Below are 12,254 nucleotides of genomic sequence, written 5' to 3' on the forward strand. Positions count from 1 at the left end.
ATGAGAGATGTCGACGTAATCTTAGGAATGGACTGGTTTACCGCGAACTTTGCGACAATTAGTTGTAAGGAGCTACAGATATCCCTACAAGCCCCGGGCACGGAACCCATCGTGTACCACAGAATCTCGATGAACCGCCATAATCTCTGTATTACAAGCTACCGCGATGATAAGGAAAGGACGCCCAGCCTACCTTGTCTATCTCCACGGAGAAGAGAAGGAGGAAAGGAGGCTTGAAGACGTTGCTGTCGTACGAGATTTTCCTGACGTTTTTCCCGAAGAGTTACCTGGACCGCCGCTGGATAGGCAGTTAGAATTTACGATCGACCTTGAACCTGGAGCCGCACCTATATCCAAGGCACCGTACCGAATGGCGCCTAAGGAATTGGAGGAACTAAAGATACAACTACAAGAGCTTATGGATTTAGGTTTCGTTAGGCCCAGTGTTTCGCCATGGGGCGCACCGGTGCTCTTCGTAAAGAAGAAAGACGGGTCAATGAGAATGTGTATCGACTATAGAGAGTTGAACAAACTGACCCTCAAGAACAAGTACCCTTTGCCAAGGATAGACGACCTGTTCGATCAACTTCGAGGAGCCGGCGTATTCTCTAAGATGGATTTGAAGTCCGGATACCACCAGCTAAAAGTGCGAAAGGAGGATGTACCTAAGACCGCTTTCCGTACCATATATGGTCACTATGAGTTCGTCGTGATGCCGTTCGGGCTGACGAATGCCCCAGCAGTGTTCATGGACTTGATGAACCGAGTTTTCCACCCGTACCTAGATACGTTCGTCTTAGTGTTCATAGATGATATCTTAGTCTACTCAAAGGACAAGAAGGAGCACGCGGAGCACCTACGAATCGCGCTGGAGACGTTGAGGACGGAAAAGATGTACGCCAAATTCAGCAAGTGCGAATTCTGGCTGAAAGAAGTCAACTTTTTAGGGCACATCGTATCGGCAGAAGGAATTCGAGTGGACCCCGCCAAGGTTGAGGCGGTGCAACAGTGGAAGTCGCCATCGACGCCGAACGAGATTCAGAGTTTCCTGGGTTTGGTAGGATACTTGTCACCCAATTTCCATAAATACTTGTCACCCAATTCTTGTGATTTTCGGCCCCCTTGATTTTTGAAGAAGTAATTTTATTTTCCGGATTTAATTTAATTCTTGGAATAATTATCCAAATTAAATCCAAGACCCAATTATTTTCGTATTTTTAAAGAGGAAAAATCGAGCCCCCTTGTGCCTAGGTGATTTTCGAAAATCACCTATTGTGGGAAGGAAAGAATTATTTTATTTTAGTTAATCCCTTATTTGATTTCCTTCCATACCAAGAATTTAAATATTCTACCAAATCTTATTTTAGTTAATATTAAAAATCCATGCCTTATTTAAAAAGGCATAGGGGACGCATTTTTCAATCCCTAATTGGGAGAATTCTTATATTTATTTTGCTCCGTGATATTTTATTCTACTCTGTGAAATATACCAAAACAAAATCTTGGCTAATTAAAAAGCCTAATTTTCGAAACCTACATGCCTTGGAACCCTAGAGCTTATTTTTTGTATTTCTTCTTCCCTACTCCATAATATTCATTATTTAATTGTGGAGAATAAAATCTTACCAAATATTCTAAAGATCTTATTGGACTCTATAAATAAGAGCCAAAACCCCTAACCCTAGCCCCCATATTTTCGTCCCCTCCCTCTCAACTCTCTCCTTCAATTTTTCTTCTACTTTACTCCATTAATGCATCATCCTTTGAGAAGAAATTGAAGTTTGATCCAAGAATCTTGAAGAACCAAGTCTAATACTTAATTCCTACCGATCGTTTTTCTCATAAGGTATTTTATATTCATCTTCTTCGACTCCTCTTCTTTCTAACCGTTTAATCGGTCTTCTTGAACCCTCATGCATCTTGGTTGAGTGAAAGTGGGATAAAAGGGATATGGGAATATGTGACATGCGTGTGTGGCGTGTGTGTGTGTGCGCATGTCGTGTGTGTGTGTGTGTTGTGTAGTGTGTGTTTGATGGCTAAATATTCTTGTGTGACATATGTTGATGTTAGATCAAGATTTGAGATGCGAATGGAACTTGTGTGATAAACATGATTTTGATTGATTAGTAATGATAAGATAAATCGATGGGAAAAGGAAAAAGCGTCGAGACATGCATGTATTAGGAGTTGAGTTAAGAATCTGATTTGTGATATGTGCCTATGTGATTAAAAAGGTGAAACCTCGGTTGCGAAGCCGGATAACGGAAAAGCGAAACTACTTGAAACCTAAGCAGTCGAGGTGGGCTTTACTCTTAAAACTCTCTTTTATTTTGTCACAAATATTGATTGGTGTTATAAGGGTGGTTTAACTGTTATGCCATGCCTATGTTTGTTTTATTGTGATATTGTGTGCCTGATGCCTAGTTTGTGAGTTAGCTCCATTGGGCTATAGGGCTATGAATGTGATTATACGAATTCAGGTCTGAGTATGGGCCGCAAACCCTACCAGGCTGTGTACACGAGGGGATCGGGAGCTGTCCTTGCTAGTCGGCCGGTCTCGTGGGCGGAAAGTGTGCCCACACTTTCGTCGCACCATGGAATGATTGTGATTGTTGAATTGTTGAGGAAAAATGGGGAGTTATTTTGACTAGCCAGTCTATGGAAACATATTTTGTGATACTCGTGATAATTCTCTTATAACTGCTTAAAACTCGAGTTCACTTGGTAAGGGTGGCATAACTTATAAAATGTTTTGGCAATGAGCTCACTGAGTATTTCAAAATACTCAGCCCTGCATGTGTTTTCCTTATGTGCAGGTTGAACGATGATGAGCGGCGGTGGGTGTTGAGCATGATAACTAATTAAGATGGATATTTTGAACTTCAAGCGTAGTTGTGTCCTCATACATAGCTGCTCTTTCTCTTGGTCATCTTCCGCTGAATTCTGATACACTTTAGGATTTGTTTTTGGGATATTTGCATCTTACCTTCGATTTGAGGCCTTAGACTTTTCTTGTAATTTTGATCTTGGATATTATGTCGTACTCTTGAGAATTTGGTCGTTATTTATGATACCCCTTTTCTCTTCCTTATTCAAGCTTCTAGGTTAAGTTGTTGTTTTAAATGCTCTGATAGTTCTCTTAAACTCTTGGTCAAAACTCTTTAAATGAAACCCTAGCTTATGATTACTTCTTTGGAGTCCGTTTGGGTAGCAGCCGCCGCATTCATTGTACCCTAGGAGGGCGGGCTGTTACAATATATGAGGGTTTAACCAAAGCCACATGGAGTTAACTTGTGCTCCTACTTAATATTTGGAAAAGAATATTCTCCACCTTTTGTCCTGGCTTTAGAACTTTGAATTGGTCATATTAGATTACTTGTTAATGTGACAAAAACGTTTGTTTCAAAATTATGTGGAAACGATCAGAAAAATGAAAACGATTTTAGTTATATCAATTACATTATTTATCCTTAAAGTTTATAAAAGAATTGTAATTTTTGGTAACATTTGGTACGTTATACAAAATAATACTGACATACAAATATACAATGTAGAATATGCCAAGATGGTTATTTAAGATTAAATTAGTCAAAGGGCTGAGGTGGGATAGAATAATCATAAAAATAATTGAACTCTTAGCACCGTCGAGACGAATAAAAATAGTACTCCCTCCGTTTCATAGTAATGGAGGTGTTTCTTTTTGGCACGGAGATTAAGAAAAATTGTGTTAGGTTAGTTAAGTAAATGGAGAATAAAGTGGAAAAATGAAAAAGGTAGAGAAATGAAGATAGAAAAAAGTAAGAGAAAGTAAAATAGGTGTGGAAAAATATGTTGACTTTTACTAAAAAGAAAAATGACTCTATTACTATGGAACGTACCAAAATAGCAAAATGACTCTATTACTATAGAACAGAGGGAATATATAGTTATAAGACAACCGAACAAGAGATAATAATAAAAATATAAACTCTTCGTCCTAAGCAATAGTGGGAATCGAATGGGACCTTTTTGGATAGGGGAACCATCCAAATTTAAACTTCGTAGTGTATAAATAAACTCCTCCTACACTGAACCAATAAAATTATTTTGCAAATATATTTAGAATTGCTAATGATTAAATTCATTAATTTCTTTTAGAGCCGCAAAGACTTAGCGATTGACTTGAAGTCGTTTGGGTCAGTCATTTTGGAATAATTGACAATATGAGAAGTTGACGGACTAATTATTACTATCTCCGTATTTAAAAAATAGAAATATTTGAAATGACACGAATTTTAATGTACAATTAGTAAAGTAAGAGAGAAAAATTAGTAAAGTAAGAAAGAGAATGAAAAAAAATGAATAAAGTAAGAGAGGGGAAGAGAAAGAGTAGTGATATTGTAACACCCTACTTTTTCGAACCCTAATTTTTGAGAAGTGAAATTTTTTGCATTAAATGCTTTTAATGCTATGAAATATGTGGATTTAATTATGAGTAAATTATTGCATGGGTCCTTGTGACCTAATTGCGATTTAAAGTTGAGGTGGAGTTGAATAGTCAAACTTGTTGATTTTATGACGTGGTTATTGAATAGTCAATATTGTGGAAAATATGACGTGGCCGTGGAATGGTCAAAGTCGTTGAAAAGGGGTGACGTGGAGGTGAAATTAGAATGGTGGATTTTGTGATGCGATTATGTGAATATTTTGATGCGGGGCGAAATAATACTGTGGTGAATTATTGTTCTAAGGGTTGAGTGAGATTAAATAGGATCACTATTTAGTTAAATGGAATTTTCGACCCCTCCTATTTATTGGAAAGGAATTATATTTTTCTTGGATTTAATTATTGCTTGGGATAATTATCCAAATTAAATCCAAAGTCCGATTATTCCTTATTTATTCCATGAAAGTTTTGACCCCTATGCTTATTTCAAGGAGATTTTCGAAAATCTCCAATTTATGGGAGAAGGGATTATTTGATTATATTATTTGATCCCTTATTTATTCTCTTCCATGAATAAATTCAAATATCTTAGCATATCTTACCATATCTAAGGAGATCTTGCCATATCTTATTTTAAATAATATTTAAAAGTTGATTCCTATTGGAGAATATTAACGCCTATTTCATATTATTTGGGGAGGATTATTATTTTTATTCTGCTCCGTAATATTTTATTTACTCCGTGAAATATCTAAATTAAATCATAGGCTAATTAAATAGCCTAAAATTTGAATTCCCCTATTTTTCTTTCTAAAACCACGCCAACTACTCCTCCCATATCTCCTCAAATCTTTTAATTATTTAATTGTGGGATTATATCTTGCACTCTATAAATAAGAGGCAAAACCTAAACCCTAGATCACAAAAAAACGCCCCACTCCCCAAAATCACGTCCCCTCTCTTCCACTATTCTCCAATAATTCTCCAATAATTCTTCATCTTTTGAGAAGAATTGAAGTTGAAACTCAAGAATCTTTGAAGAATCAAGGCTATTACTTTGTTTCTACCGTTCGTTCTATCAAGAAAAGGTATTTTTATATTAATCTTTCTTCATCTAACCGATTAATCGGTGTTCTTGAACCCTCATGCATGTAGATTGAGTGAAAGGGGAAACAATTTATGATTATGGGATGCATGTTTGTGTGTGTGAATCGTGTGTGTGTGCGCGTGTGTGTGCGTGTGGGTGTGTTTTAAAACACTCATGCGTGACATGTTTTGATGATAGATCTGGAGTTGTGGTTCGAATAAAAATTTATATGATGAGCATGTCTTGATTTAAGAATGATGATATAAAACTAATCGATGGGAAAAAGGGAAACGTTAGGAACATGCATGAATTTGAGTAGATGATTGAGACTTACTTGTGATACATCTAAATTAAAGGTGTTAACTCGCGCTCACAGAGTGATAGCAAGAGGAAGAACATACTTGTGATCTAAGTGATGCACTTTTTATTAGCACTAAATAAACCGGCAAGTATACAAAGTATATATAGTATAGCTAAAGGTCAGTACCGGATATCGAACACGGGGAAGACGAACACAAAGTGTCAATCCTCTACTGAGACTCAATTACTATTTGGAAAAACATTTGGGTTTCGAAAACTTTTGAAAAACTAAAAGCAAATAAGAGCATAAATCAACTAAAAGCAAATAAATCAAGAGAAAGACAATAGAGATAAGGGAATCCCAGGGATGTGTGTTCACAGTTATGGTTATACAAAATTCCAACTACAATACCCTAGCACAGTTATTACTTTGATAGAACGAGTCACCTAGATTATGCTCATGCGAAATAAACATTGATTACAAGATTAGGGTTGTCAATCATAACACGTAACTCCAAAAAGCTCCTAAGACCCTTGAAAAGTCCTCACTCTCAATTAACAGTGCCGTTTTAAAGGAAGCTAACTGTAGTGTCTACTAAGTGGACCTAACTCGCTAGAACTCTGTCACATTATGAAGCAAGTTATATTAAATCATACACGATTGTGTCACTCAATCATGAAGCATCAAGATTAACTTAGGGAAGAAACAAAGTAAAAACAAAACGGATACTAAATAGAAAACGGAACTTGTATAACCAAAGTCGTTACTAACACATCCCTAGAATCCTATGAGTTTAGTTACACATAATTGAATAAGCTAAAAACATAGATTGAAGGGAAGACAATTTGAATATAAAACTAAAGCAAATAAAACCCGTAGGTTGAATCCTTGTCGTTCTTGATGTTCTTGAAATCTTGCTCCAACTCCTTGCACCAGTGAAGTACTCTAAGCCTTGATCTCTATGAAGTATTTTGCAATTAGAAGTTCTTTTTTTTTTTTGATGAAGCTTGAGGCCTTATTTATAGGGGAAAGCCATGCCTTGTTGTAGAAAGAAAAAATCTCCAAAATATGGTAAAACTAGGCGCAAAATCCAGGGCTTCTCGGATTCGCCGCCTTTCTCCGGCGGGCCGCCGCACCTTGGCCGGCGGTCGCCGTATTGGAGTCTTGAGAGTCTGTTCCCTCGGCGGTCGCCGGATGAGACTTCTCTTCCAAGCACATTTTTCCGAGGCGGACCGCTGCATTGATCTGCCTGCCGGGCGCCGGCGGTCGCCGGTCGCTGTCTGACTCCATATTCTCAAACTTGGCGTTTTGGCTCCCTTTTTCGGCTCAATTTTGCACATTTCTCACAAAACACGTCAAAATACCAAAATAGACAAAATATGCAAATAATGGACATGTAGAGTGACTTTGACATAAAAAACGGACCAAATAATGGCCTTAAAACAGTGCAAAATCCGAGCGTATCAACTCCCCCAAACTTACATTTTTGTTTTTACTCAAACAAAACAATAAAGACTCCAAAAAGACGCACGGAATGCACAAGGACTAGACATCATAATTGCCTCAAAAGATGGAAGAACAGTTTAAACATGTATTAACGCAATGAAATCAAGCAAGGCTTATTAGTGCACTTTCATTACTAACTCGTGGAACACCTTGAATTCAAGCCCTCACATGTGGCAAACTTCCCAAGATGGGAAGTGTTCTTTCTCTCACTCTCAAAGTGTATAAGGGTAATGTGTACATAAGCACTCAAATCATACATCATGCAAAGTTTACCATAGGCTTTCTCAAAGTCTACTCCCTCCTCTACTAAATGTGATTAAGCTTCAAAAGTCCAAAAGGTCTTTATCTTTGGTTATAATGTAAGCTCTTTGGTAGGTGAGGAATATTTAGCTAAAAAGTGACTAAAAATGAAAATATCCCAAGTAGAGTAAAGATAACTCCACTTTTCTAAACCCAAGGCACTTTTAGCACTTCATTTATCTCTTTCAACTCACTTTCCAATCCTTTGATTTTCTTTCTATATTTCTTTTTCAACCTTTCACATTTTTTTTTCTTTTTCTTTTTTTTTTCTTACACATCCTTTCTTTTTTTTTTTTCTAAGACCAAGCACATGTTTGCATTCTTTCTCAATTTCACAACTTGTACTTTCTTTACATTAAGCACACTACTTTTATACTTTCCCCTTATCTCTCCAATTCCTTTACAAATAAGATAGCAAAAACTAACTAACCCAAGGAATTGTCCCCATTATTTTGGCTTCCAAAGAAAAGGCTTAAAGGCTCAAACTTAGCTCAAAAGGGAAAAATTTTGAATTTTTGAGAGGGTCAAAATTTTGGATAAAAGTAGGCTAAGAAAAGATGGCCAATCATCCTCCTAAATCAACTTAAGCAATATGTAAACTTAGGCAAGACTAGGAGCAAGTTCTAGAAACAAATACATGAATGCAGATAAATCACACAAGAATGAAATAATAGGCTCAAATCCTCACAAGGTATAAGCATGATTCAACGTGAACAAGCAATTCACTAATTATGCACCTTTTCACCAAACCATCAAATCAAAACGTTAAGCCACACATAAACATAGATGGAATGTATTATCATCGGCAACTCAATCTAAAGTGTGTCCCTAAGCATGCGTGTTTCTAAGTTCTTTATGTTAAGTTCACGACATGAATTCAAGAAAACATTTTTTAGAACACAAAATTCACCTACGGGGTTATTGGAAACAAAAACAAAAACATAAAGCAAAAAGAAAAATCCTAAACTCACGGTCCACCACTTCATCCCCCCAAACTTATGTACAACAAAGTGTAAAATAAGTTTGCAGAGTTGGTAGGTACGTGAGTGGACTACTGAAAAAAAAAATGTACAGAGAAAATTCTCGCTTTGAGGCCTGACCGGGCGAAAGTTGAAGATCTTTGAAAAAATTACGCTGGAGAAATACGCCCAGGTGGCGGCCCGCCACGGGCTGTCCGGCGGTCGCCACGCGACATCAAAATATTCCAGCGAGTATGTGGCGGACCGTCGCAGCACATGCGGCGGTCGCCGCGGAGAGGTCAGAACCTGCGAAAATTTTCAAAACACAAAAATTAAAACTATCACCGAAAACACTTAACTTATAACAAAAATTGTCGAAAACAAGAAAAGAAATTGTCTTGAAACATCCAAAAGTATGATACAAATGCTCATTTATAGTCATTGAGCTTGACTTCTTCAATCTTGAGGAGGAGGGGGGAAACGGGCATTGAGGTCGTCGAATGCACCAATAAGATAGGCGATATCACCACTCATTATTTGGCACTCTCGTCGAGCCTTGGTGGCCATCCTTTGAAGCTCTTCAATTTGTTGACGGCGATGCACGTCTTCTAGCCGTTGTTGCTCCCAAAATTGTTGTTCCGCCGTGCGCCAATCGCCCTGAGCCGTCCATCCTAGGCGGTTGTAGGCGTTCTCCCTTTGTTGCTCTGCCCAACGAGTGTCCCAAGTGTTGAACATGTTTTGCATATAGGAGTGGATATCTCCTAGTTGGGCGGAGGTGTTTGCTTGAAACTCCTCATCGGGGTTCGGCCTTCCACGTCGGCGGTTTGCTCTGGTCCGGCGGCGATGTCTCTCTACTTCTTCCTCTTCTTGGCGGCGTTGGGGTGGTGGAGGCGGCGACACTTCACTCTCAAACATGTACCGGAGGCCGTTCCCTCCTCCAACATCGCATAGCGCTCAAAAGTCCTCCACGATTCCCAAAGTTTGAAGAGGAAAATCGTGGGGGTACCTCGAGGGCGCCGTCTCTCGTGCCGACAATTTCTTCCACATAGCCTTATGCTCATCCGAAGCAAGGCTAACACCATAGTTCTTCGCATTCTCGGGCTTCCCCTTTGATCCCATATTCCTACAAACGAAAAGTACAATAATTAGAACATATACCACTAATAGGAAAATCAAAGGTTCCCCCAAACTTGTACTCTTAGAAACAATATCAACGGATCAACATGTAGAAGCAAGCTTAGGTGTAGAAATTTTCCTAGATGGTAACATGGAAACATGTAAAACATAAACTTCCCAACTAGGAAACACTAAACCATCCCCCAACGTGAATTCATCCCCCATGCAGAGACGTATCAACAATAAGTCAATATATATCAACAATCTCTAAGTCTACTCAAGTATTGCAATTCATGGAAATAATAATAGCCTCACAATGCTATGAACATGATTGCAACATAGGAACAAATACAAACAAGAAGGAATCACTATTCACAAAGCTTCAAAACTAACACCAAAACACAATGTCACCATCAAATTCACAAATAAGCATACACAATCATCCTCCATCATAAAATAAGAGTTTCTACCGAACAATTCTTCCAACATACGCCTAAATCCATGAAAGAAGTAGAACAATGCTCAGGAATTGAGTTAGGATTCGTACCTTGTGTTGATTGAGAATTGGAGAAGAATAACTCAACACTTGGCGAGAATTTAGAGAATGATGGTGTGGGTGTGTGAAATTGGCGATTTATAAAGGTGGGGGTTGTGTGCAAGGAAGGAATTTGAGAAGGAATGGGAGAATGAATGGAAAACATACCTTTTATATCTGCATTCCCGTGTCTGGACTGCGCGCGGCGGTCCACCGCACGGGCGTTTAAAACAGTGGTTCGTGGCGGACCGCCGCGGCCCGTTCAGCGGTTCATTCGGCCCTCCCTAAGCCTGCCCTAAGCCCATCCTATCCTGCACATGTGAAAACACGTGTGGCGACCGCCGTGCTGTGTGCAGCGACCGCCACACGTTAATTTTTTTTTTTATAAAAAAAAACGAAAATTACAAAAAAAAGAAAAGCATTGGGTTGCCTCCCAACAAGTGCTTTTGTTTTTAGTCGTTAGCTCGACTTGAAGTGGCCCACTAATTGGGCGGATCAGCGACCCGAGTGTTGAAGATAGGCAAAGGGAGCATCTTGGTCCCTAGCTTCTTCCACCACTGATATTTCCCGATCTTTGTTTTGAGAACATAAACTTCGGGGTCCTCTCCGGTTGCCTTCTTCTTCTTTTGCTTCTTTTTCTGCGGAATAGAGGTAGAGGGATTAGTATTGACCTTTTTGGGAGAATGTCTTACCTCTTTTACAACATATATGGTGGAGGTAGCATGTTCCTCCGTTTCAAAGGGCTCTCGTGGTTTGGTCAAATCCGTGACCATGACTGCCCTACACTGCTGTTCCATCTTAGCCCGCTTTGCTTCCTCAAACTTGAGCATCTCGCTTTCGATCTTATAGGTGGACTAGCTATGGTTGTCGCTGATTGTGATCTCGCCACGACCTACATCAATCAAAGCTTTGCAAGTGGCAAGAAAATCTCGCCCTAAAATTAGAGGGACGTTCTTGTCTACTTTCATGTCAAGCACAATAAAATCGGCGGGGAAAATAAAGTCATCTATTTTCACTAAGACATCCTCAATCATACCAAAAGTTTTGATGGTCGAGTTATCGGCCAACCTGAGTGTTACATCTGAAGTTTTGAGTGGCCCAATGTCGAGATTGATGGATGATCCTAGATCGCATAGTGCCTTGTCAACCTTTCCCTCTCCAATCTGGCATCGGATAATGAATTGGCCCGGATCTCTCTGCTTTACTGCCTTCTCCTTTTGGATGATCTCACTGCAATGATGTGGTAGCTTAAGGTCGGCTTTTGTCGGCTTTCTCTTCCTCATCACCGCCTCCCTTAGTAGTTGTGCGTACTTAGGTATTTCCTGCAACGATTCAACTAGAGGAATGTTAGTATGAACTTTACAAAACATGTTCAAAATGTGTTTGAACTGCTCTTCGAGCTTAAACTTCCTCTTTGGCTGGAAAGGTAGCACAATCCCATTGTGCCGCACGAGTCCCTGCTGGGCGGGCGCTTCTGCCTTCTCGGTGGCGGCCCGCTGCGTAGAGTCCAGCGGTCCGCCGGCGGCTGGGCAGACTCCATTCTTGGCTTCAGTGGCGGCCCGCCGCGTGCTGTGCGGCGGTCCGCCAGCGTCTTGGCAGTCCCCAGTTTTCTGCTTTGCCACCCACTTTTTGTTGACGTCGTCCACTAGTGCGGTTGGCTTTGCCCTATCCTCATCCAATTTCTTTTGGATTTTCTCCATTTGTGTGTTGATGTTGGCTATGGCTGTTGAGATCGTGTTCATTCCCTGCTCGAGGTTGTTTATCCTAGCTTCGACCACTCCGATCTTGGTGTCATTAACCTTCCTGTCTTGCGCGATTACTTCCAAGATCCTTGTGATCCCTTGTTCATACTTTTCCTCCTTTTTGATTGTATCAACTACTCCTCCCCTACTAACGTTAAATCCTGCAGGGGTTGCAAGTAATTATTGTTAGAATAAGAAAGGTTAGGATGAGGTCGGTTCTCATTATAATTATTGAAATTACCGCCCCCCTGGGTAGGGCGATAATTATTGTTGTAATTTCTA

Source organism: Salvia hispanica, chromosome 2, assembly GCF_029641045.1.
Source record: "Salvia hispanica isolate PSC_SH4W2 chromosome 2, Shi_PSC_v1, whole genome shotgun sequence".
NCBI classification, from domain to species: Eukaryota; Viridiplantae; Streptophyta; class Magnoliopsida; order Lamiales; family Lamiaceae; genus Salvia; species Salvia hispanica.